The sequence below is a fragment of the Balaenoptera acutorostrata genome, chromosome 1 (assembly GCF_949987535.1).
Source record: "Balaenoptera acutorostrata chromosome 1, mBalAcu1.1, whole genome shotgun sequence".
NCBI classification, from domain to species: Eukaryota; Metazoa; Chordata; class Mammalia; order Artiodactyla; family Balaenopteridae; genus Balaenoptera; species Balaenoptera acutorostrata.
The window spans coordinates 66,052,074-66,078,134 of NC_080064.1; the positions used below are offsets into that span (position 1 = coordinate 66,052,074).

The following is a 26,061-nucleotide window of genomic DNA, read 5'->3' on the forward strand; positions in this document are numbered from 1 at the left end:
CTTGCCTCTTTGTTTCCTGGTGCGCGAGGAGAGGGGATTAAGAGCGCCACTTAAATAAGCTCCAGAGACGGGCGCGAGCCGCGGCTATCAGCGCGGACCCCAGAGATGGGCATGAGACGCTGAGGCTGCTACTGCAGCCACCAAGAAGCCTGTGTGCAAGCACAGGTCACTATCCACACCTCCCCTCCCAGGAGACTGTGCAGCCCGCCACTGCCAGGGTCCCGGGATCCGGGGACAACATCCCCGGGAGAATGCATGGCACACCTCAGGCTGGTGCAATGTCATGCTGGCCTCTGCCGCCGCAGGCTCACCCCGCATCCATACCCCTCCCTCCCCCCGGCCTGAGTGAGCCAGAGCCCCCGAATCAGCTGCTCCTTTAACCCCGTCCTGTCAGAGTGAAAAACAGACGCCCTCAGGCGACCTACACACAGAGGCGGGTCCAAATCCAAAGCTGAACCCCAGGAACTGTGTGAACAAAGAAGAGAAAGGGAAATCTCTCCCAGCAGCCTCAGGAGCAGCGGATTAAATCTCCACAATCAACTTGATGTAACCTGCATCTCTGGAATACCTGAATAGACAACAAATCATCCCAAATTGAGGAGGTGGACTTTGGGAGCAATGATATATATATATATTTTCCCTTTTTCTCTTTTTGTGAGTGTGTATGGGTATGCATCTGTGTGTGATTTTGTCTGTATAGCTTTACTTTTACCATTTCTCCTAGGGTTCTGTCTGTCCATTTTTTTGTTTGTTTGTTTTTCTTTTTTTTTTTAGTATAGTTTTTAGCTCTTGTTATCATCGGTGGATTTGTTTTTTGGTTTGGTTGCTGTCTTCTTTCTTTCTTTCTTTTTCATTTCATTACTTTAAAAATTTTGTTTAACAATTATTTTTTATTTTAATAACTTTATTGTATTTCATTTTATTTCATTTCATTTCAATTTATTTTATTTTATTTTACTTTATCTTTTTCTTTCTTTCTTTCTCTCATCCTTTTATTCTGAGCCGTATGGATGACAGGCTCTTGGTGCTCCACCCAGGCATCAGGGCTGTGCCTCTGAGGTGGGAGAGCAAAGTTCAGGACATTGGTCCACCAGAAACCTCCCAGCTCCATGTGATATCAAACGGCGAAAATCTCCCAGAGATCTCCATCTCAATGGCAAGACCCAGCTCCATTCAACGACCAGCAAGCTACAGTGCTGGGCACCCTATGCCAAACTACTAGCAAGACAGGAACACAACCCCACCCATTAGCAGAGAGGCTGCCTAAAATCATAATAAGGCCACAGACACCCCAAAACACACCACCAGACGTGGACCTGTCCACCAGAAAGACAAGATCTACCCTCATACACCGGAACACAGGCACTAGTCCCCTCCACCAGGAAGCCTACACAACCCACTGAACCAACCTTAGCCATTGAGGGCAGATACCAAAAACAACAGGAACTACAAACCTGCAGCCTGCGAAAGGGAGACACCAAACACAGTAAGTTAAGCAAAATGAGAAGACAGAGAAACACACAGCAGATGAAGGAGCAAGGTAAAAACCCACCAGACCTAACAAATGAAGAGAAAATAGGCAGCCTACCTGAAAAAGAGTTCAGAATAATGAGAGTAAAGATGATCCAGAATCTTGGAAATAGAATGGAGAAAATACAAGAAATGTTTAACAAGGGCCTAGAAGAACTAAAGAGCAAACAAACAATGATGACCAACACAATAAATGAAATACAAAATTCTCCAGAAGGGATCAATAGCAGAATAACTGAGGCAGAAGAACAGATAAGTGACCTGGAAGATAAAAGAGTGGAAATAACTATTGCAGAGCAGAATAAAGAAAAAAGAATGAAAAGATTTGAGGACAGTCTCAGAGACCTCTGGGACAACATTAAACACACCAACATTCGAATTATAGGGGTCTCAGAAGAAGAAGAGAAAAAGAAAGGGATTGAGAAAATATTTGAAGAGATTATAGTTGAAAACTTCCCTAATATGGGAAAGGAAACAGTTAATCAAGTCCAGGAAGCACAGACAGTCCCACAGAGGATAAATCCAGGGATAAACATGCCAAGACACATATTAATCAAACTATCAAAAATTCAATACAAAGAAAAAATATTAAAAGCAGCAAGGGAAAAACAACAAATAACATACAAGGGAATCCCCATAAGGGTAACAACTGATCTTTTCGCAGAAACTGTGCAGGCCAGAAGGGAGTGGCAGGACATATTTACAGTGATGAAAGAGAAAAACCTACAACCGAGATTACTCTACCCAGCAAATATCTCATTCAGATTCAACGGAGAAATTAAAACCTTTACATATAAGCAAAAGCTAAGAGAATTCAGCACCACCAAACCACCTTTACAACAAATGCTAAAGGAACTTCTCTAGGCAGGAAATACAAGAGAAGGAAAAGACCTACAATAACAAACCCCAAACAATTAAGAAAATGGTAATAGGAACATACATATTGATAATTACCTTAAATGTAAATGGATTAAATGCTCCAATCAAAAGACATAGACTGACTGAATGGATACAAAAACAAGACCTGTATATATGCTGTCTACAAGAGATCCACTTCAGACCTAGGAACACATACAGACTGAAAGTGAGGGGATGGAAAAAGATATTCCATGCAAATGGAAATCAAAAGAAAGCTGTCATAGTAATTCTCATATCAGACAAAATAGACTTTAAAATAAAGACTATTACAAGAGACAAAGAAGGACACTACATAATGATCAAGGGATCAATCCAAGAAGAAGATATAAGAATTGTAAATATTTATGCACCCAACATAGGAGCACCACAATACATAATGCAAATACTAACAGCCATAAAAGGGGAAATTGACAGCAACACAATCATGGTAGGGGACGTTAACACCCCACTTTCACCAATGGACAGATCATCCAAAATGAAAATAAATAAGGAAACACAAGCTTTAAATGATACATTAAACAAGATGGACTTAATTGATATTTATAGGACATTCCATCCAAAAACAACAGAATACACTTTCTTCTCAAGTGCTCATGGAGCATTCTCCAGGATAGATCATATCTTGGGTCACAAATCACGCCTTGGTAAATTTAAGAAAATTGAAATTGTATCAAGTATCTTTTCTGACCACAACACTATGAGACTAGATATCAATTATAGGAAAAAAGGTGTAAAAAATACAAACACATGGAGGCTAAACAATACACTACTAAATAACCAAGAGATCACTGAAGAAATCAAAGAGGAAATCAAAAAATACCTGGAAACAAATGACAATGAAAACATGACGACCCAAAACCTATGGGATGCAGCAAAAGCAGTTCTAAGAGGGAATTTTATATCAATACAATCCTACCTTAAGAGACAAGAAACATCTCAAATAAACAACCTAACCTTACACCTAAAGCAATTAGAGAAAGAAGAACAAAAAACCCCAAAGTTAGCAGAAGGAAAGAAATCATAAAGATCAGATCAGAAATAAATGAAAAAGAAATTGAAGAAACAACAGCAAAGATCAATAAAACTAAAAGCTGGTTCTTTGAGAAGATAAACAAAATTAATAAACCATTAGTCAGACTAATCAAGAAAAAAAGGGAAAAGACTCAAATCAGTAGAATTAGAAATGAAAAAGGAAAAGTAACAACTGACAGTGCAGAATGCAAAGGATCGTGAGAGATTACTACAAGCAACTCTATGCCAATAAAATGGACAACCTGGAAGAAATGGACAAATTCTTAGAAAAGCACAACCTTCCGAGACTGAACCAGGAAGAAATAGAAAAGATAAACAGACCAATCACAGGCACTGAAATTGAAACTGTGATTAAAAATCTTCCAACAAACAAAAGCCCAGGACCAGAAGACTTCACAGGCAAATTCTATCAAACATTTAGAGAAGAGCTAACACCTATCCTTCTCAAACTCTTCCAAAATATAGCAGAGGGAGGAACACTCCCAAACTCATTCTACGAGGCCACAATCACCCAGCTACCAAAACCAGACAAAGATGCCACAAAGAAAGAAAACTACAGGCCAATATCACTGATGAACATAGATGCAAAAATCCTCAACAAAATACTAGCAAACAGAATTCAACAACACATTAAAAGGATCATACACCATGATCAAGTGGGGTTTATCCCAGGAATGCAAGGATTCTTCAATATACGCAAATCAATCAATGTGATACACCATATTAACAAATTGAAGGAGAAAAACCATATGATCATCTCAATAGATGCAGAGAAAGCTTTCAATAAAATTCAACACAGATTTATGATAAAAACCCTCCAGAAAGTAGGCATAGAGGGAACTTACCTCAACATAATAAAGGCCGTATATGACAAACCCACAGCCAACATTGTCCTCAATGGTGAAAAACTGAAACCATTTCTACTAAGATCAGGAACAAGACAAGGTTGCCAACTCTCACCGCTATTATTCAACATGGAAGTTGTAGCCACAGCAATCAGAGAAGAAAAAGAAATACAAGGAATCCAAATCGGAAAAGAAGAAGTAAAGCTGTCACTGTTTGCAGATGACATGATACTATACATAGAGAATCCTAAAGATGTTACCATAAAACTACTAGAGCTAATCAATGAATTTGGTAAAGTAGCAGGACACAAAATTAATGCACAGAAATCTCTTGCATTCCTATACACTAATGATGAAAAATCTGAAAGTGAAATTAAGAAAACACTCCCATTTACCATTGCAACAAAAAGAATAAAATGCCTAGGAATAAACCCACCTAAGGAGACAAAAGACCTGTATGCAGAAAATTATAAGACACTGATGAAAGAAATTAAAGATGATACAAATAGATGGAGAAATATACCAAGTTCTTGGATTGCAAGAATCAACATTGTGAAAATTACTGTACTACACAAAGCAATCTACAGATTCAATGCAATCCCTATCAAACTACCAATGGCATTTTTCACAGAACTAGAACAAAAAATTTCACAATTTGTATGGAAACACAAAAGACTCCGAATAGCCAAAGCAATCTTGAGAAAGAAAAATGGAGCTAGAAGAATCAGGCTCTCAGACTACAGACTAAACTACAAAGCTACAGTAATCAAGACAGTACGGTACTGGCACAAAAACAGAAATATAGATCAATGGAGAGGATAGAAAGCCCAGAGAAAAACCCACGCACATATGGTCAACTTATCTTTGATAAAGGAGGCAAGAATATACAATGGAGAAAAGACAGCCTCTTCAATAAGTGATGCCGGGAAAACTGCACAGCTACATGTAAAAGAAAGAAATTAGAACACTCTCTAACACCATACACAAAAATAAACTCAAAATGGATTAAAGACCTAAATGTAAGGCCAGACGCTATCAAACTCTTAGAGCAAAACAAACATAGGCAGAACACTCTGACATAAATCAGAGCAAGATCCTTTTTGACCCACCTCCTAGAGAAATGGAAATAAAAACAAAAATAAACAAATGGGACCTAATGAAACTTAAAAGCTTTTGCACAGCAAATGAAACTATAAACAAGACGAAAAGACAACCCTCAGAATGGGAGAAGATATTTGCAAATGAAGCAACTGACAAAGGATTCATCTCCAAAATTTACAAGCAGCTCATGCAGCTCAATATCAGAAAAATAAACAACCCAATCCAAAAATGGGCAGAAGACCTAAATAGACATTTCTCCAAAGAAGATATATAAATTGCCAACAAACACATGAAAGAATGCTCAATATCATTAATCATTAGAGAAATGCAAATCAAAACTATAATGAGATATCATCTCATCCCAGTCAGAATGGACATCATCAAAAAATCTACAAACAATAAATGCTGGAGAGGGTGTGGAGAAAAGGGAACCCTCTTGCACTGTTGGTGGGAATGTAAATTGATACAGTCACTATGGAGAACACTATGGAGGTTCCTTAAAAAACTAAAAATAGAACTACCATACAACCCAGCAATGCCACTACTGGGCATATACCCTGAGAAAACCATAGTTCAAAAAGAGTCATGTACCCCAATGTTCATTGCAGCTCTATTTACAATAGCCAGGACACGGAAGCAACCTAAGTGTCCATCGACAGATGAATGGATAAAGAAGATGTGGCACATATATACAGTGGAATATTACTCAGCCATAAAAAGAAATGAAATTAAGTTATTTTTAGTAAGGTGGATGGACCTAGAGTCTGTCATACAGAGTGAAGTAAGTCAGGAAGAGAAAAAGAAATGCCGTATACTAACACATATATGGAATCTAAAAAAAAAGTCGTTCTGGTGAGCCTAGGGGCAGGACAGGAATAAAGTTGCAGATGTAGAGAATGGACTTGAGGACACGGGGAGGGGGAAGGGGAAGCTGGGACGAAGTGAGAGTAGCATTGACATATATACACTACCAAACGTAAAATAGATAGCTAGTGGGAAGCAGCCGCATAGCACAGGGAGATCAGCCTGGTGCTTTGTGTCCACCTAGAGGGGCAGGATAGGGCGAGTGGGACGGAGACCCAACAGGGAGGAGATATGGGGATATATGTATATGTATAGTTGATTCACTTTGTTACACAGCAGAAACTAACACACCATTGTAAAGCAATTATACTCCAATAAAGATGTTAAATTAATAAAAATTTAAAAAAAGAATGTGTATATGTGTATAACTGAGTCACCCTGTTGTACAGCAGACATTGGCACAATATTGTAAATCAACTCTATTTAAATTTAAAAAGTTTACAAAAAAGAAACTGAAGTCATGGGTCAAATCTTGAGATAAATATTTGGAAGTCATAACGTTACCACATGAAAAGTGATAAATTTTCCATAAAGAGTATCAGGATCTCTTGTTATAATGACAATAACAGTAACATTTAATACTTTTTTAGCATTAAATGTTTAATACGTTTTTAGCACTGTACTAAGTGCTTTTATGCATTATTTTGTTTACTTTGAAAAAATAACCTTATTGTATAGGTAGCCTGGAAACCATTATTAGCCTCACTTTACATACGCAAAAAACCAGGCATAGCGAGGCTAAGGACTGTACCCACCGTCACCCAGGTGGTAAATAATGCACCTGGGAGCCACACTCGTCCCTGTCTCGTTGCAGCAGAACAGACCCCTGTTGGTCATACCCTGCACTGCCAGCAGCGGTTCCTACTCTGGGGAAGTGAGTAAAATGCTTCCTGTTTGAGACAGTCTGTATATCCTACAGTTCTCTGACACACTGTCAGCTTCCTTTCTGACTGCTTGTCTGACTCTGCCTCATGGCGACAAATACATTTCAGGGTATCTAGTCACGCCTTCTCTGGGAACTGACTTCCTCTGTAATCCACAGGCATGGTCTCTGGCTGCCAAGTTTCTCCCATGTGCCTGTTCCTTGGCAATCAGTGACTAGATCTGGTTTGGACACTAGACCCAAACTAGGCCAGTCATTTCTGGCCACTCTATCCCAGGAATTAGAATAGACAGTGAGTTAGGCATCAGGAGATCAGAACTGCAAAATATAAAGCTTGAAGACCAGAGAAGCAGAGAAAGTGAGCTTTCAGAAAGAAATTACTGAAGCAGATGCACAAGGAGAAGCGAAGATGGAAATCCTGATAGACTTCCGCTTCCTGTTCCAGTCCCTACCTGAGACCTGGGGTTGAGTTTCGTGAGATACATTGTATCCTTATAATGAAGTCCTTTTTCTTGCTTTTTGCTAGGTACAGGCAACCAAGGAGTCACACTAATACACTCACTCTCTTGACCTGACTTAGGGTTTCAATAACTCATTTTAACAACATTATTATATCGTTGCAATAAAAAGGTGGTGGGGATTCAAGGATGAATTCTGGAGACTAAGTCTGCTTTCACAAATCTCACAGTTGAGTAAGAAATATAAGCTCAAGACTATAATATCAACACTGGTGTTAAGAGCCATGATAGAGACATGCAGAGGGTGCTGTGGAACGCAGAGGGGGTCATGAATGGATAGGTCTCTCCTGCTCTTGACTGACTCTGAACTTGGGCTCTACTTCCCACCAGCTCTCTAGCCCCTGTGCTTTTTGACTTGGATCTTCCACTCTGATGTGGAACACTAGTGCCGATATTCTTGCTGGTTCCAGATTTCCATCCCCAAACTGGCTGAACAGCTAAAATATCTTGAAAACTTTGGTTGGGGGCGGGGGGGGGGGGGGGGGTGCCGGTGGTGGTGGTACAACTTCCAGCCCCTCCACACAAAGTACTACAATTCTGTAGGTCTGGGGTGGACCTAGAATGTGTAATTTTTAATGTCCCATCAGATAATTCTGATGCACAATCAGATTTGGAGACCACTAGGCCACTTGATTTTATTCTGAATTTCATTCTTAACCTCTGTCTCAGTTCATGCACAGTCCTTATTTCTAGATGTACATAACAGACCAAACCTGATGGAGTAAGAGAAAAGCACGTCATCAGATGTGTATGAGCTTTGGGAAACACCACAATTAAGGGTAAGAGATAACAGTTACAGAAAGAGAAGCAGAAAAGTGATATTCAAGAAAGCTCAAGAATTTCAAGAAAGAAGGATTATAAATTCCACAGAAAAATGATTATTAAATGAATGCTTATTTGTACCAGGAACTGCTGTTAAGTGGTTTACACACAGATATGTCATTTTCAAAGTTCCACATAGAACACAGTGTGAATTGTACCCCCTTGAGCTGTGCAATACAATAGCAGTGGTATATTTATTATATCATTTAATGCTACCAATAAATCTGTGATGTATGCCATTGTTATCCTTCAATTTTATAGATGAGGAAGTTGAGTCACAGAGGATAAGCTAATTTGTCCTAGCTCACTCAGCTAATAAGGGGTGGAGATGGCATTCAAAGGCAGATGGTCTGATCCCAAAGCCTGTGTTCAGCTACCTGGCAGTGAATTTCTCAATAGTGATGTTAGAGAAATTCCATAGATGAGTGGGGAGAGAAGACATATTGAAAGAGGTTAAAAACTTATATTGATCCTGTAATTATTTGCTTTTTACATAAAAATGGGAAAAACTGGTTTAAAAGTGTCTAGTCTGGCTTCTAATTTTGGTGTGATTTGCACCTCACAAAGTGAAAAAGTGGATTGTAGTATAAATGAAATGCTATTGTCAAATCTGAAAAGCTGACACTTTTTGATTGTAAATTCTGGCTGCCTTATATTTCAGTTGCAAATACACTAAGACCACAGTCAAATGATAAGATTTAGCTGATTTCATATAGTAATGGCAGCTGGAAAGTGATGACTTCAGCCTGCCCCATGTGCTGACAGAATTTGTATTGTCATGCAAATTTTTTATTTCCTGAAATCAATGCAGGGCATCGCTTTTTCTGAGGCTCTCATGTGCTCTAATTGCATCTCTGGAATAAATAGACTGAGGGGCCAGCTAAATAAAAAGAGCTACAATGCTTCACTATCACATAGCTTAGCTAATTAAATGCAATTCATATTTCTCACTTAAAGAAAAAGAAATTAAGATTGGGTAATCATTTTAAAAGCTTCTTCAGTTCTTATGACTCTCTGATCACCAAAATTATTGTGACAATAAAAAATATTCATTACAGACAGTTGCACATTTGTTATTGTAGCTAACAGTTTATACTGCATGCATACAATGCAATTTTTTACTAGAAATAATTCATGAATATTACGAAAAACAGTCCAGGTAATTAATTCAGTTCATGGGTGCTGATTGCACATGACTCTGTCGAATGAAAATGTCAAGATAAAGCAGCCAGTCATGCTTAGAAAGACTCTTTTCTTTCTTAAATGCAATCTGTTTAAATGATAATATAACTACCATTGATCAGTTATTAAAAGCAAAATTCTGAGACATTTAATTTTATTCATTCAGGTAGTCTCCTTCAGAGGATCTAATGTGACTTAGTGAAGGGAGAACTAAGGTGGGGTAAATAAGTATCCTGGAACTTAGAACTATTATGAGCAAGCACTTCAGATAACTTTCCAACAAGCATGGGAAAATAGTGTCATACAAAATTGTCTTGCTTTAATATTCAACAACAGTCAGTGGAGAACTGTGAATAATTAAATACTTGTTTTACTTTATTTTTCAAACATGTTTAAGATGCTGTGTCCATAAATAAGGGCCTGTCATTTCTTACAAGGAAAGGGTTCTCTTTCGTCTAAGTCTCAACACAGGACAAGGAGCCGTGTTCTTTGCCATTTCTTACAGGATGATGTTCCGACTTCTCAGCCCAGCACATCTGGCCTTTCTCCGCCTGGCCCATCTCACCAGCCTCATCTCCTACCACCCTTCACTTTAACTTGATCTTTTAGCCAATCTGTACTGCTATGGTTCCCCTCCAAAATCAGGTATTTTGCATACTGCCATTTGAATAAGATGACTTTCCCCTCTTTGTTCCCTTGGCAATGGTTAAAGGAAGCCTACAGTTCCCCTTACAAACTTCCCACTCATTGTCAAGGAGAACAAGGACTAAAGACATTCTACTGGCCATTGTGCCAGTAAGTGGAGCCCACTTTGACTGGAGACCAATGTTGAGAACTTTCATATAACCCCACCCCATGGTAACTAATTCCATTCATCTCTGAGACATACATACTTCTATTATTTGCATTGTTGCACTTGATACACCATACCAACAAGGTGTTTGTTTACATGCAGTGGTAGACTGATGCCCACGTCCCAATGCCAAAATTTGTGAATGTTACCTTACATGGCAAGAGGGACTTTGCAGATTTAATTAAGTTGAGAACCATGAGATGTGGAGATTATCCTGGATAATCTAGGTGAGCCCAATATAATCATAAGAGTCCTTAAGTGGGGAAAAGGGAGACAGAAGAGTCAAAGAAGGAGATGCAACAATGGAAACAAGGTCAGAGTGACGCAAGATGAGAAAACCTTGACTGGACATTGCTGGCTTTGATGACAGAAGCGGGTGATGAGCCAAAGAATGTGGCAACTTCTAGAAGCTGGAAATGTAAGAAGACTGCTTCTCCCATTGAGTCTCTAGAAAAAAACGCAGCCCTGCCGACACCTTGATTTTAGCCCACTGAGACCTATTTTGGACTTCTGACCTCCAGAATTATAAGATACATTTGTGTGATTTTTAAGCCACCTCATTTGTGGTAATTCATTACAGCAGCAGAGGAAGCTAATACACACGACTATCCTTCTATTGGATTGATAGCTCCTGCAGGGCAGAAACTAGACCTTGGTTATTGCTCTATTGCTATTACCTACTTTGGTGCCTGGTATCAATATATACATAACAGGCACTCAATAAATGTTTATAGAGTAAGTTTAAAAAGAATGTCAATGTAATTTTGAACTCTCATATCTTTAATTTAGGATATAAAAATACAAATAGGAGATCAATCTTGACAATCATCAGCTAATTATTTTAGATAAATTTCAACTTGGATTAAAAGCAAGTTAATAGACTTCTTAAAATGCACTTATGTAAAAAAAAATTACTCTCCCTATCACTAACACTAATTTACCATACAATTTGTAATGTCAAGATCAGGAGGAGTTAACAAAGGAAGTAAGGGAGACAGTATCTCATACCGGTGCATAAAAATTGGTATCTGGGCTTCCCTGGTGGCGCAGTGGTTAAGAATCCGCCTGCCAATGCAGGGGACAAGGGTTCAACCCCTGATCCGGGAAGTTCCCACACGCCGCGGAGCAACGAAGCCCCTGCACCACAACTACTGAGCCTGCGCTCTAGAGCCCGCGAGCCACAACTGCGGAAGCCCGCGTGCCTAGAGCCCGTGCTCCGCAACAAGAGAAACCACCGCAATAAGCAGCCCACGCACCGCAACGAAGAGTAGCCCCCGCTCTCCGCAACTAGAGAAAGCACGCACGCAGCAAGGAAGACCCAGCGCAGCCAAAAATAAATAAAATAAATTAATTAATTTAAAAAATCATATTAAAAACCTATTAATGAGATTTTTTTTAAAAATTGGTATCAAATTACCTGGTATCAAATGTCATCTCTGCTACCTACAAGCTGTATGATCTTGAGAGAATTGCTTTTTTCTCTCTGAACTTCCATTTTGTCATTTATAGAATGATAGTAGCAAAAAATAAAAAATGAAAAAAGAAGGAAACAATTTCTGCCTTCAGGGTGACCATCTAACTGGAAAATAGTAAAGGATATGTAAATCACCTTTATAACCAAAGTTGATCTGTGCAAAATCGATGCAACTCAACTTTGGTTGAATTGTCACACTGGCTATAAGTGACACCAACAATTCTAAATGGTTTCAATGACTAAGATGGGTGTGACATTTATGGAATCACTTTTTGGAGGAGAGGAATTTTGAGCCTGCTTAAACGACAGAATTTTGTGGCACATGGGAAAGCTGGACGAAAGCACATACTGAGCCATAGCGAAGAGCTATGTCTGGGGGAGGAGAGCAGTTAGGGGAATGATGTATATCATCGGGAGTTGGAGGAGGATGTACAAAGCCCCTCAAGTCTCCTGAGAAAGTAACCCAACCGTCATGTGTTTTTGTTTCTGCTTGATGCAGAGGAAATAGAAAAGTTAAGGCAGACGCACCAACATGAAGATTGCTATCATATTTGACATAAGATGGTAGATGCCTGACTGAGGTTGTAGCAGTGAGAGAGGATGAGGCAATTCCAGAAGCACTGCAGAGGAATGCATTTGGTGGGGGTGAAAGAAAGGGCATGGTACCATGCTTCATCACCTAGTGATGGCAATGCCTCATGCAGAAAATGATGTGCATTCCAGAAACTCATCTTGAGCAGAAACATGACCCCACACTGGACATGGCAAGATTAATGGAAATGGAAATGAGACTCCTTCAGCATTGATTCAAACCACACAATACCATGGTATCATGACCTTATAATGGTGGTTTTTCTCCCAGTCTGAGTAACCTCCTAAACATATGGATGATAAATCACCCTATGTTACACCAGAATGTCAAATCTCCTACTTTAAGAAAGGTTTTTCTAATCACAGCGTTGGTTTCTAAATAGTTCGCATCATCATTTGAAACAGTCTGCCCTATATGAACACAAATTGTTAACATTTAGTTAGAATGCCAACCTTAGAAGTAATACCTAAAAGAAGCAACCTCATTTCCACTGAGCAGGTAAAAGAAAACATACATAAAGCACTCAGGCTGCATCTTAATAGACTGATTTTATAGGCAGTGCTGAAAGATGCACGTTTGGGGGCACTGGAAATGCACTTCTGAAAAAATGATTTTTCTTGACTACTGTGACAAAGCAGTGAATTTGTGCTATAGAACAGCCATGAATTATTGGATAATCACACATCTTCTCAGAATAAATAAAATTCTGAATCAATATTGATTTAAAAAGAGTCTAGAAGCAAACAAGAACATGAATTGAGTTTGAAGGTTATTCAGCTTGGGTTTTCTAATATTTCTTTCTAGCCATATTTGTATTTTATTGCTCAACATGTGGCACTCAAAAAAAAAAAAAAAAAGACCCATGACATACTCTAATTATACTGAAGCAACTCCTTATTTTCTTCCAGTTTCATAGGTTATACATTTCATTATCATGCCAGTCCCTCCCTATTCCTCTACCTCCTAAAAATTATAAGAACAATTTCACAACCAGAGATAGGAAATGAAGAGCATATTTACTCACCCTAAAAATAAAAATAAGTGACTTCATCTTGCCTTTCCATCTACAGAGTTCAGGCAGTAGCACAGTAAATGAATAAAGGTTAGGGAAAATGATAGTTTTCATCATTATATAAATACAAACATTAACTTTTGTAAAAAAAAAAAAAAAAGGAGAAAATTATCTTTAAAGTTATAGTTGGGGAACTGCGGAAGGAGCACGCAAAACGTCATTTCTGGAGAACTGGAGCCACGCCTTGTGGGCTGCAACATGGAGGCGACCAGTGGAAATGATGAGGTTTCCGGGGACTGACGTCTGTGGCGCATGCTGTTTCTCTCCAAGCCGAGTCTTACGGCAACGATCCTGATATTGAGATGGCCTGGGCCATGAGAGCAATGCAGCATGCTGAAGTCTACTACAAAAAGTGGAGACCATTCTGTTTGAAGTTTGATGGGATTGTAGAAGACTTCAACTATGGTACTTTGCTGCGACTGAACTGTTCTCAGGGCTATACTGAGGAAAACACCATCTTTGCACCCAGGATACAATTTTTTGCCATTGAAATTGTTCGGAACCGGGAAGGTTATAACAAAGCAGTTTACACTAGTGTTCAGGACAAAGAAGAAGAGAAAGGAGCCAACAATGGAGGAGACGAAGGAGCCAACAGTGGAGGAAAAGAAGATAAAGGAGCCAACAGAGAAGGAGAAAAGGAGAAAACCAACAAAGGAGGAGAAAAAGAGAAAGAAGCCTACAAAGAAATCAAGAAAAGTGGTGAAACAGCTATGTAAGGTAGACAGGGAACAGCACTCTAGAAGCTGTGATTCAACTGAGCCTACAAGTACCATGATGCTACTTGCACAGGCCCCTGTGGTCAAATGTATCTCCTTGTTCACTGGAAGGACATGCAGAAGGACATCTTTCTGACCTAATCATCAGGAGCTGCAATGGTTGTTCTCTTGTGTGAACTGGCTTGAACACTATCAGTGGGGTCTTAGTTGATGGTTTCTTGCTTCTCACCACCAGTCAAGTCAGAAATTTTGTAAATAAATTTCTTTTGGTTCTTATGACAAAAAAAAAAAAGTTATAGTTGAGTACAAGACTTTCTGTTGAACTTAAGAATAAACACTAAAGAAAAATAGCAAGAAGTGGTCAACTTATCACAATTGCATAAAGCAGTTTGGTAGCTGGTGATAATATCTCTCCTACTTCCTCATATCGTCCACAGGTTATTGATGAGACCAAAATTAAACTGCTTATCAACTCTGACTTTTGCCACAATTCAAGAAGATGGAAGATCATAATCACTAGAAAAACATCCCTATTCATGGGCCTGAAATGTAGGAAAGAAAACATGTTTTAGTACATAATTTCTACCCACAAGGCATCACAATCCAACTAATAAAAACTGCAGGTGGAGTACACTATTAGAATCTGTATCATGTGGATGTCTCTGCTTATAGGATAATTGAGGGAAAATTGTGGTAAACTATGGTCTTTCACCAATCAGTCAAACTAGTCACTTATAATGACCATCAGGGGAATAGCAGACAGCAGGGGTACACAACCTACTTCATGACCCATTCTAAACTGTCACCTCTATTCAGAGAGAAAACAAAAGAGAGAGATTGATATTCTTTCTTCTTTCTCAGGGTAGTGGGTGGGGGTGTGTTACAGAACAAGATAATCACTTGGAATGGATGCCTGGGGGCTCATCTCACTCCTTCCTGGAGTCCTGTCTCCTTGAATCAAGTCAAAGATAAAATAGACTGGGTTTTATACTTGTAAATTCTATGGAGCGTATGTGAGACAGAAATGCTCATGAAATTTTTTTGCTCACAAAATGGATTTTTCACAAAGAGACTGAACATATTGTGAGCTCAATGTCAAAAGACAAGTTTGGGGGTTTATTTCTTAGACATTCTGGGCAGATTTAGAGGAGGGAGTGAAAAACTAGGGAAGGGAAATCTAGCACTCAGGACAAGGATTTGCCTAAATAATCTGCTGTGCTAGAAATACAAAATGCAAAATTACCCAGCAGATTTGAAAATGAATCAAATTGAATCTGGAAGTGAAAAATACAGTAAATGAAATGTAAAACTTAGTGAATAAGTTTGACATCAGGTTAGACACAGCTGAAGAGGCAACTGGCAAACTAGAAAGTAAGTCAAAATAAATTATTCAGAATGCAGCACAGAGAAACTAAGAATGAAAAATATTAAAGAATTGTTGATACACTAAGTACAGAGTGAGAAGTTTTAATATATGCCAAATCAGATTTCCAGAAAGAGAGAATAGAGATGATGGAGAGGGGCAATGAAAGAAAATAATTGCTAACATAGAATTCGATATCTAGTATCCCTATATCTAGAGAAAACATGTTCCCCAATAAAAGGTGAAATAGAGAGACTTTTAGGAGAAAAAAAAAAGCAAGAAAGTTTGCCATCAGCAGCATCTCACTAAAATATATTATGTATTTCTGAGAGAAGTAACAGTGAGACAGATGGAAGGTCTTTGATGAAAGAAGAAATGTAGTGTGAAGACCTATGAAGGGAGGAAGAGAACAATCAGTGGCTATAGAAAGCAATGATAATAAAGTCTGTGGGGTTAAATAAAACAAGAGAAAATTACAACAATAATAGAATGTAATCCAAGAGTTGAAGTATTGTAAGCTTCTTGTATAAATAGCAGGTAAAATATTAATGAATTTTAAACTTTAATGAGTATGCATGCTATAATTTTTAAAAAGCAGAATCAGTATATATTACTTTGAAAATAGTATAGGAAGAAAACAGAATAAGAAAAATTAGCCAATCCAAAATCAGATAAGAAAGATTAGAAAAATCATTATAGATCAGACAGGGCGGGCTTCCCTGGTGGTGCAGTGGTTAAGAATCCACCTGCCAATGCAGGGGACACAGGTTCGCGCCCTGGTCCGGGAAGATCCCACATGCCGTGGAGCAACTGAGCCCACGTGCCACAGCTACTGAAGCCTGTACACCTAGAGCCTGTGCTCTACAACAAGAGAAGCCACCACAGTGAGAAGCCCCTGCTCGCTGCAACTAGAGAAAGCCCACGTACAGCAATGAAGACCTAACACAGCCAAAAAAATAAACAAGTAAATAAATAAATTTATTAAAAAAAAAAAAAAAAGGACAGGGCAATGAGAAAGCACAATACAGGTTTCCCCCACTATCCAAAATTCTATGAAACCTTTCATAAGCCAAAATGGGGTAAAGCAAAGAAGCAATTACCTTAGGACACATCTTGCTAACAGATGCACAAAATAAATTGAGATGAAGCACAGATGCTTACAGATATACTCCAAAGCTATGGCAGCTTGATGCTGAGACTGAGTGTAGTTCCTGGGGAAGGAGCTTGGCAGTGCCACTCTTGCCCCCTGGAATGTGTGCTGCCTCTACACTGGCTGCGCTGCAAAACAAATGCTGAATGCTATTTTCACTTTTCACTGTTTTTGTAAAAGCGAAAATCCTCTTCCAATTTCTTTCAGTTAATGAAAACAGGTACTAATGTTTTAGTACCTGTTTTAGGTCTTTCATAAAAGCAAAGTGACATGAAGGGAACTTTTGAAAAGAAGGGGATACATACGTATATAAAGTGATGTATATTGTTATGGACTGAATGTTTGTGTCCTCCCAAAACTCATATGTTGAAGTCCCAACACCGAATATGATGGTATTTGGAGGAAGGGTCTTTGGGAGATAATTAGGTTTAGATGAGATCATGAGGGTGGACCCCCACAATGGGATTAGTGTCCTTATAAGAAGAGGAAGGGAGACCAGAGCCAGCTCTCTCTGCCATGTGAGGACATAGTGAGAAGGCAGCCATCTTCAAGCCAGAAAGAGGGCTCTCACCAGGAACCAAATCAGCCAGCACCTTGATCTTGGACTTCCCAGCCACCAGAATTGTGAGAAATAAATATCTGTTGTTTAAGCCACCCAGTCTATGGTATTTTGTTGTAGCAGACTAAGACATATATAAACTCAAATATAATGACAATTACATTAAATATAAATGGACTAGATGTGCCTGTGAGAAATAAAAATTGTCATACTAGATTAAAAAATCCAACTATATGCCATATGTATATCCAAAAAATAAGGATAGAAAAAAGTTGAGGCAAAAGGATGGAAAAAGATACAGCATGTAAATAATAACCAAAAGAAAGGAGTTGTATGTAATCTCTGAAAACAGAGATTATAGTAAAAAGCATTACTAGCAATAAAAAGGGTCACTTCATAATGATAAAAGGTCCAATTAACCAGGAAGATGTAACACAGGCAATTAATAAAATTTTAAGTGTACATGTATAGAACTGCAAGGAAAAACAGACAAATCCACAATCATAGTAGAAGATTTTGACATACTTTCTCAGTATTTCAAATACTATGATAAAACAGACCCAAAAAACCCTTTTCTGTGTACGTTTTCAGTAAATATGATAGGACAATGGATATCCACAAAGAAAAAAATAATAATAAACTTGAACCCCCTACCTCACATCAGACACAAAAATCGATTCCAGAAAAACTTAAAGTGAAAGATAAAATCATAAAGCCTCAGAGAGAGGATTTATTAAGCAATAGCACAAAAAGTACTAGTCATAAAGGAAATAAATGATAAATTTAACTGCAACAAAAATAAGAAATTCTGTTTATCAAAAGACTCACTAAAAAGAGGGATAAGACATTCACAGAGGATACTAATCACACCTATAACATTGAATTACTAATACCCAGAGTATATAACGAACTCCTACTGTTAAAGAGAAAAAGACCAGCCAAAAGCTTAATGGAAAAGTGAGCAAAGGACTTGGGTAGGAACTTCAGAGGAGGAAATCCAAATGGTCAATAAATAATAAAGTAATATTCCATCTTGTTAATAATTAAGCAGATATAAGTGAAAACCACAAAAAAGAAATAACTATATAACCCCAAAACACTTGCAAAAAGTAAAAAGCTTGATAAGATGATGTTGACAAAGATGTGGAGTAATGGGATCTCATACACTGTCAGTGAGAATGAACATTGGTAGAGCCACTTTTGGAAAAATTTGGCATGATCTGACCCTATGACCGAGCAATTTTACTCCTAAGTATAGATATCCCAAACTACTGCCTGTATGTATAAAGATACATGTACAATAATATTCATGGCAGCAACATCTGTAATAGCCAAAAATTTAAGACAACTCAATGTCCATCAAAAGTAGAGAAGATAAATAAATTATGGTAGTCATACATGAAATACTAAGCAGTTACCTCCTTGCTAGAGGTGATCATTGCCCTTAGTTTTATGATAATCATTTCCTTGTTTTTCTTGTAGTTTATCATCTCTTATGTATTCCTAAATAATATAATTTAGTTTTGGTTATTTTTGGCTTTACGTAAATGGAATGGGAGGGGGGTTGTCTTTTCCCCTTATCATTATGTTTACGAAATCCATACAGCTGTACATATGCTCTTTCTCAGGCACACACATAAACACACCCAAACTCACAAACATGGAAAATAAAATTCTACTTTTTCCAAAGAAAAAGTCCCACAGAGGATACCCATATTACTTCAGAGACTCTGGTAGTTCAAATCCAAAGACTCAAATAGTCCATTTAGTGAATATACCAAGAAACCAGCTATGACCTTGATTACAGCTGCAAAATCTGTGTTATCTCAGCAAGTCACTTCTCTGACTCAAAATATAGTAATATTTTGACTACATTAGTCATCATACAGTTACTTTTTATTCACTCTCTAACACAGACTGATGCCAGTTAGGCTTTTCATAATGCTACACATGCAACTATTGGCCAGAACGCATCATAAAATTGATTTAAGAAGTGCCCTGCTTTCACATTTTTTTAAATTGATTTTAATTGGTTGCTTTACAATGTTGTGTTAGCCTCCAGTGCACAACAAAATGAATCAGCCATACACATACAGATATCCCCTCCCTTTTGAACTTCCCTCCCATTTAGGTTATCACAGTGCATTAGGCAGAGTTCCCTGTGCTATACAATATGTTCCCATCAGTTGGCTATTTTATACATAGTATCAATAATGTATATGTGTCAATCCCAGGGGGAAAGGGGTAGGGTGGGAGGAATTGGGAGACTGGGATTGCTTTCACATTTTAAAAGCCTGACTGCCCGCCAGATTTCAATGCCAGATTTCAAACCTGCTTTCCGCAGAGGAGACAATGAAGATGAAGTCACAGCCAGAAGGAATGTGTACACTTCTCAAGTGCTTCCTAGTCACTTGGGTTATTTCAGTGATGATCCTGCCAATAGCTGTTTCCTACCGCTGCGGCAGCCAAGGATGGGTGCCACCTCTAGCCTCACGTTCATAAAGAAGAAATAATATAGGGCAAGATCTGCTACACTTTTCTAAGGATGATTCTTCCTTCACATTGTATTCACCGCAAAGGCCTGTAAATTAACATATGACCTTTCCTCCCACTACTATTTTTTTTAAATAAGTGAAATATTTTAGAGGGATTTTAGAGCAGTTTCTACCTCTAAAGAACACATACAGAGTCTACCTGTAGAATCACTGCAGCTGTCTGTTACTTTAGCCATAAATTCCCCTGATCATCCCAGGGCCACAGGAAAAGGCTCTTAGAGGATGCAGATAGCATCCTTTAGAGCAGCTTTATGCAGAGGTCTACACAGCTGTGCACAGGTGGGTACTTTAGGCATTTTGAAGATAACTCAGGTTACAGCCCCATCCCAATCATTCCCAAGGCTTCCTGATTAATGGGATGATACCTGATTTAAGGTAGCTGGAAGAGCTTTCAAAATCCAATGATCAGCCAGTGGTCCAACCAACTCGAGCTCTTAACTAAAACCTCCTAGGTCTTCTCTTTCTTCTAGGAACTCTTTAGAATTCCTAAGACATTTATTTCTGACTCAGGTCTATTAGGTTACCCTATGTACTCAAGTAAAACGTTGTTTGGGACATCTTTTCTATGCCAAGATGACACCAATCCAAGGAGAGTTTGCTACCGTCCTCCACGAGTAGATGACTGAGAAACATTTCCCCGTTACCTCTGAAATCTATACCTACTTCTTTTTTTATTGAAGTATAGTTGATTTACAATGTTGTGTTAGTTTCAGGTGTACAGCAAAGTGATTCAGTTTTATATATATATATACATATATATACACACACACACACATATATACATATATATACATATATATTCTTTTCCAGAGTCTTTTCCATTATAGGTTATTACAAGTATATCTACTTCCTAATGTCCACTTTTCCCCATTCTGTTATCAGTTAGAGTCAGAAGTGAGACGTTAGTAAGATGTGTTTATTTATTTAGCAATATATATTTAGTCAAAACTTTTAAATTACGGTATTCTCTGTGTTTAATAAACAAAAATTTCCCACAATAAAATATTTCCCAAAATAAAACCAGTGTTGATGCACATGAAAAAATAAAAGGCCCTTAACTGATTTAAAAGACAACTGTATAAAACACTTATAAACTACATTGTTGGGTTTTATAACATATAAAGATGTAGTAGAAAGAGAGTTAAACAAGAAACAGAAAGTTTATATTCAAGTCTTGTGTCTTTGACTTTATATGTAACTCTGAATAAATTTTGCCTTTTTATATCTTAGTTGCCTGTTGAAGGATATAATCGATACACCACCTAAGTCACGGCTTGAAAAATCAAATGAGATCATGATGTGAAATCATTTATAAAAAGTATATTTCCATGAACATGAGAAAGCATTATGATTATGATTATTACAGTTTTACTTTAAATGTCATATGTAAAATGTCTGACACATCACAGGTCCTCAATAAAAAATTTCCCTTCTCCTTCCCTATTGATTTCCTAAAAACGCAGCTCAATTTTAATTCCCACACCCATGCCACTCACTCTGTCTTCCTTTATCTTACCAGTGAGAATTTAGAGAAAGGAAAGGATCACCTTTACATCTTCCTCTCTTGTCTTTAGCTTCTGGTGCCTTTCCAGCTGCCAAAATGACCAAAAGTGCCTTCACAAATCTCATCTCCAAGAGTTCCTGAACTTAGAGGCTCAGGCAACCTGGGATACTATTCACTGACAAATAGCCCTTAAAATACGTGTCCTGACCGAAAACTTCCCTTTAAGTTGATTTCGACCTCTGAACAGTTTTCTCTGAGTACTGAACAGAACTGATTTTATTTCACTGAGCACTTACACTGTGAGGGTCAAGACGGGTAAGAAACAGTGCTCCTCTTGAGAAGGAAATTGCACTGTAGAAGTGGGAACACACCAATATTGTAACTCAGCAAGAACTCCAAGAGTTCTCGAAGGAGAGCACAAAGACCTCAAGTAATGTGATGGAAGGACAGTTCACATTCAGCTGAAGACACCAAGAAAGCCTTCAAATTAAGGAGGTATCATTTGAGCTAGACTTGGTGAGAGCCTGGGCCCAGTGGGTAAAGAAAGGAAAACCTGAGATGGAGAAATTCAGTGTGTCAAGAAAATAGTGAATCACACAGGAGGAAGATGTGTAAATACGGTCAGAGCTAGCTTAAAGACTTGTTCAAATAAGCTAGTTTTATCTTTCTTACTAATTTGAATTTAACCCTGTTCTCAAATATCATTAGAAAACCAACAAATATGATTCAATAAGTAATGTTGCACATCGCTTCCAGAAAACCTACTCCAGAACTTCAGAAATTTTGGAAAATAACTTGCCTTTAAAATTTAATATGGCTTTTACCCTAATCTGTCTTTAGTTCTGTGCTTCTTAAACATTCACACACATACACACATGCACACACACAATTCTAGACTATTGCTTAGGAAAGATTTTTATTCTATGAGCTACTTTATTTCATACTAGAAACTACACCTGATTCATAGTTTAAGTACTTAGTAAACATACAAAAAGAATAGAACAGAAAACAGGTAAGAGTTTGCACAGTCAAGGTTCTCCAGCAGATTCTTCAGGGGAAAAAATGCTTGAAATGATGTAAATCAAGAGATGCAGTGAACATAGAAATAGAGAACAGACTTGTGGTTGCCAAGGGGAAGGTGGGTAGGGGAGCGATAGAGTGGGAGGCTGGGGTTAGCAGACGCAAACTAGTATATAGAGGATGGATAAACAACAAGGTCCTACTGTATAGCACAGGGAACTATATTCAGTATCCTGTGACAAACCATAATGGACAAGAATACGAAAAAGAATGTATATACACGTATATAGCCAAATCACTTTGCTGTACAGCAGAAATCAACATCACATTGTAAATCAACTATACTTCAACAAAATAATTTTTTTAAAAGCCCCCCAAAAAGATGCAGTGAATATATGAAGCACAGGGGAAACTGGCATGAGTTACAGAAGCTTGATAAGCATGCATGCCATATTTAGTATATTTAAAGTATCGCTAGAGATTGTTATGCCAATGACTCAGTCTAATATGTTCATTACACAAAAAGCCAACTTTTTTGCATTGCACTTTTACATCATATTCCCTATGCTTAAGGAATACATTGGTTTGTATATTTGCAGGAGAGCATTTAACTAGGTTTATAAAAGTTTAACAAATAACTAACAATTTTTTGTGAATATTTATTTAGGCTGATATATCACTAAGTCAGGTATTGGAGTAAAATGTCAATATTATCAGGACATGTTGCTTTAGCCAGAATTATTTGACAGAGTAACCAAGAAAAAGAAAAAGGCCCCTGCTAAGTATCACATTTAACAAGACCATCTGACCAATCAGGTCAAGGTTCTTATCACAATCACTGACTTGAGTAATTATTTGTTCTGTAGATCCTAATGAGCTCTGACTTTGGCAGCATCAACTCAGTTTTTCTGGAAAATGTGCTTGTAAAATCTACTTTAAGTGCGTACCTTGATATCATAACAAAATGGACTTTGGCTCCCCCTCTCTCACAAGCACGCATACACACACAGGACACCCACAAATTCAGGACAAATTGGTATTCTGAATGCTCAAAATCAAACATCCTGAAAATGTATTCCAAGAACTTCATTATTATTGTTTATTATTGTCAAAAGGAATTCTGCTTCCTGAGGGACATGTAACTATGAGAACGTTCCCTATGTTTACTGTTTCCACAATCTATCCTAGAACACTGGACATTTATGTGTGGAACATTAAGTATACCAACCAGTTAAATGCACATTAAAATTTGTCAGCAATGCTAAACTACAGTCCAATGGAAATTTTCCTTGCAGGCACACATCTCTCTTATTCTTATGGTTTTATGGAAGACATCCAAAGAAAGCAAGAGTGATTAATTCTTTTCTTCTTACTACTTGTATATTTTGGTATAGAATAAATAACCTGCTAAGTATTACATCAGAAATATTTTAAAATAATACTATTTTTTGTATTTTTGGCTTTAAGGATGATCAAAACTTTCAGGAGTTCCTGGGAAAAGAAAGAACTGGTGTGAAATAATTACTTGTTCTTTTCAATGCAGTGATTAAAATTGAGATGATAACATTGATTCATAGAGCAAATCTGCCATGATAGAACTTTCTATTTTGAAGGTATATTATTATTATTTCATTTTTGAAAACAATTTAAATTGGTCTCTTTAAATCAGAGGTTGATTTTTAATTTCAAAATAATAATTTTGGCACACAATTATTATTTAAAATAAAAATAAGAATTTATTCTTTCTTTTTTCACATTTCCAGTTAAATGTAGTTCTGTTGTTTCATCAGTATAAAAAAACAAACAGCTTTCTTTTTCAATAAACGAAGACGTTAGCTACGTTTGTAAAGAAAGGAAAAGTAAAGCTTCACCAAAAGAATGAAAAATAAAGGTGTACCACATTAACCAATTACCAGGTTTCCAGCTGAAGTTTTCCAGTTGCTTACTCATGTCCCTGCTTCCAGCTCATGCTCTCAAACCCCAACTGCACTTTCCCATTTAAGCAATCCAGTTTTCTCAGCAAGTTCTGAGCTGCTAAGATACTATTTATCTATGTTTAAAAATAAAATTGAGTAGCTTAGCTTTTTCTCTGCTAAGGGTGGTTCTAACTGAAGAGCTTTCTTCAATGAATAGAAAAACTATATTCCTCAATGTTCCACCCTCTGGCGTTAAGGCAGGCCTGGTTACCTGGAAAAGAATGCCAAGCTCAAAAATTAACATTATAGGATTTCCTTTAGTTGCAGGAGGAAAGAAAGAATTTCTGGGCTCTTTGTATTCCTAGGCTATAATATATACTTATACCTATCTACATCTGAAACTATTATTTTAGAAAGAAGAGTATAACTTTAAGGATTTGTTGATTGGAATTTCTTGCACTTAAAATAGTTCCATTCTTTTATAACTCCTTTCATCTCTCCAGCTACTGGAACTGACTCAGGCTCAGGTAGCATATTTGTCAGAATATTCTCAAGCATTACAAAAATGGTCAAGGGTATGTCCTTACAAATGCCTATAGACGCCCTTGCCATGCAATTTATACAGAGTACGTACTCCTTACCCCCTTGTCCCTGTGCTAAAATGCTCTGCTCTCACCTTATCCTACAAGAGCAAACCAAACTGGGATAAAATGCAAATATGTAGCTACAGAAGTAGAGAAATAAATAGGTGGGAACTCTTGTTAATATGCAAACATGTATCATGAATCTCTGGAAACATAAGGTAGGAATCAGGACCCATTTTGCATAATAAGGCATCCTTGCTCTCTGGTTACAAAAGCTGGGGACACTTGTTAACATTTTTAAGTTTTTAGGGGAAATTTAAGAATATTATGGAAGACTAGGTACAACCAAGATCCCCCAATTAAAAGTGTAAGGGCAGGACTTCCCTGGTGGCGCAGTGGTTGAGAATCCGCCTGCCAATGCAGGGGACAAGGTTTCGAGCCCTGGTCCGGGAAGACTCCACATGCCGCGGAGCAACTAAGCCCGTGCGCCACAACTACTGAGCCTGCGCTCTAGAGCCTGCGAGCCACAACTACTGAGCCCACGCACCTAGAGCCCGTGCTCCACAACAAGAGAAGCCACTGCAATGAGAAGCCCGCGCATCGCAACAAACAGTAGCCCCCACTCGCCACAACTAGAGAAAGCCCGTGAGCAGCTATGAAGACCCAATGCAGCCAAAAATAAATAAATAAATAAATAAATAAATGTATTTAAAAAAAAGTGTAAGGGCAGAAAAGCATGGTGTTGAAAGAGCACAGATTCTAAGATCTGGGTCTAATACTTGCCCAGCACTAACTATCTGGGGCAAGTCCTTTAAAACCTCTGAACTTCAACCCTTCACCTATAAAAGGAAGGGACTGAAGATGATACACAAGGTTCCTTCAGGCTCTAAACACCTGGCATATGATAGATCCTGAATAAATGCTTGTTGAATAAAAATGCCTACAACTGCCAAAAATCAAGAGATAAAAAATACAGAATACAGCCTACCCAGACTGCTTTGATTCAAA

The 26,061-nt window shown here is 37.9% G+C and overlaps 1 protein-coding gene and 1 pseudogene across 2 annotated transcripts in view; one reads left to right on the forward strand and one right to left on the reverse strand.

Annotated features, from left to right (window-relative positions):
- Positions 1 to 26,061, reverse strand: part of SLC44A5 (solute carrier family 44 member 5) — a 357,535-nt gene that overhangs the window by 151,738 nt on the left and 179,736 nt on the right. The window lies entirely within an intron of this gene.
- Positions 13,885 to 14,410, forward strand: LOC103014663 (protein PBDC1-like; annotated as a pseudogene).